This window comes from Euprymna scolopes, chromosome 35 (genome assembly GCF_053919585.1).
Source record: "Euprymna scolopes isolate OS-2025 chromosome 35, ASM5391958v1, whole genome shotgun sequence".
In the NCBI taxonomy this organism is placed as follows: domain Eukaryota; kingdom Metazoa; phylum Mollusca; class Cephalopoda; order Sepiida; family Sepiolidae; genus Euprymna; species Euprymna scolopes.
Window position 1 is genome coordinate 58,774,638 of NC_136516.1, and position 2,500 is coordinate 58,777,137.

The 2,500-nt window shown below is 30.7% G+C and overlaps 1 protein-coding gene across 1 annotated transcript in view; it reads right to left on the bottom strand.

Moving 5' to 3' along the window:
* The window catches only part of LOC145259869 (aminoacyl tRNA synthase complex-interacting multifunctional protein 2-like), a 77,265-nt gene that overhangs the window by 19,041 nt on the left and 55,724 nt on the right, over nt 1–2,500 (bottom strand). The window lies entirely within an intron of this gene.

A 2,500-nucleotide genomic window follows, 5' to 3' on the forward strand; every position in this document is an offset into this window, starting at 1 on the left:
GAGATTGTAAGCACATGGCATCTCTCGCGCCAAAAAAATATTTCGCTTTTAATTTATTAGTTAATTTTTGCAAAATTTGACAGGACGACAATAAATGTTGATAATTGATAAAATTATAATTTTAAATAACGCATGAGTGCATTTGGTATGAGAGAAAAAACAAAACCATAACAAAAAAAAAACAAACTATCATAATTAAAAAACCAAAACAAAAAAAGTAACGAAGAATCGAATCGCTCCCTGATTTTTTAAAATTTTTTTTGTTTTGTTTTTTATTATTATTGTTTTTATGACTCCAAAAAACATCGTTCAAATAAGAACCAAAAAATTTGGTATTAACTTTGTATGAACATAATAAACGCTTTAAAATAAGTGAAACCACTAAGAACTTAGCCAGTAAGGTAGAAAATGGACACTTAGAAAATCAATTTTATTTAAAAAAAAAAAAAAACATTAAACAAGTTAAAATATTTTTTTAAAATATTATGGGGGGGCTATAGTCTATTTTAAAAAACAATATCTCCTTCAAGAACGATCATAAAATGTGTTTTCAATCGATATTTATTCAATACGGAACGAGTTTTCCTACCTAGCGAAAGGGGACGAGTTTTCCGGAGACGAGTTTTCCCGAGACGAGTTTTCCCGGGACGAGTTTTCCCGGCACCCATACATACATGTATACATATATATACATACATACATGTATACATATATATACATACATACATGTATACATATATATACATACATACATGTATACATATATATACATACATACATGTATACATACATACATACATATATACATACATACATGTATATACATACATACATGTATATACATACATACATGTATATACATACATACATACATGTATATACATACATACATACATGTATATACATACATACATACATGTATATACATACATACATACATGTATATACATACATACATGTATATACATACATGTATATATATACATACATATATATACATACATATATATACATACTAGTGTTGTGCCGATGAATCGGAATCGGGAATCGGTTAAATCGGTAATTTTCGGGGAATCGGAATCGGCATCGGAAAAATTTGTGTATAATTTCCGATTCCAAAATCGATTCTTTGAATATTTTTCAAAAGTTAATTTTCAATTGCTTGTACCGATTATAAATATTTATTTCTTTTAAACTATTAGTAAAACTAAACTCTATCGATCTACGTACTCGTTATAGAATGAAGTTCTCATAACAAAATCACGTAATTTCATTAAATAGTTTTTGTTTTACGCTCCCTTGACTAATTATCGCAGTTTTTTTAGGAAGATTCCGAATTTCCCAAATCGTTTTTACGGCATAAAATAAAAACTATTTGATGAAATTACGTGATTTTTTTATGAGAACTTCATTCCATAACGAGTACGTAGAATATATATATTTTTGTTTCGTTTTTTTAACATAGTGTAAACTGCACCATCACCCTTTTTTAATACGTGAAGACAGTTTAGAGCGTCATCCTAGATCTAAAAATAATTTGGTTTTTAGTGGGTTTACAAATATCGTCCAAAAGTAGAATTTCAATGAGGGGGACTTTTAAATGTAAATATAATTTCTTTTTCAATCTGAAAAATTTCTAAATGTTTTCTCTTTATCTATTTTATCCAGACTTTGATAAATTCATTGTGAGATATTCATGTATATTTTTAACTTTTCCGAAACCCGAGAAAAATGCGACGGTGTCAGACAATGTGGCTCCAGGAAAATAAAATAAAACTCTATTCGTTTGAAATCTTTTCATATTAAACTCCTTGAGAAATTTGGCAAGTGGGTGTGAAAAAGTATTGTTGTCGAAACCAACGGCATCGAAGGTGTTAATTACCCCATAATACTTTCAACTCAACTTTCGAGTGAGATTGGCGGGCTTCAGCGAGGCCTCCGTGATATATATCTCACGGAGGCCTCGGCTTCAGACGGCATTGGCGCCGTCGTAGCAATCCTTAAGTATAAACATAAACAATACCGGCAGAATCAAAGAAAATCACACTGGAAGCATATTTCAAATTAAATCAAAGGCCAACCACCCCTTTTTTAGGCTCTCTTTTTCATATTTGTCTAATTGTATCTCTAGTGTTTTTTTTTTGGTGCTGAACTCAAATTTACATGTCTTAAGGCCTGAAACATAGCCGTTTGTCCATTTTTACAAGTAATCAGCTCCCCCATGGGGGCAAAAGAGGTAAAAAAAAAAAACCCTCAAAATGACTCTAAATAACTTTTATGACTCAAAATGACTCAGAATAACTTTTCATCCATTCATTAGATTTTTCTGAAACTTGGCAAAACCATGGGCATACCTGATATACACCTGATGGAAGTATCACTGACCCTGGGAAAAATCAGAGTCACAAGCCCTGGAGGTTTTAGGGCTAATATTGGGTGTGGAGCAAAAGTTGAACTTAGTCATTTTTCTGAAAACTTTTGAAAATTTTTTTTTCACTCA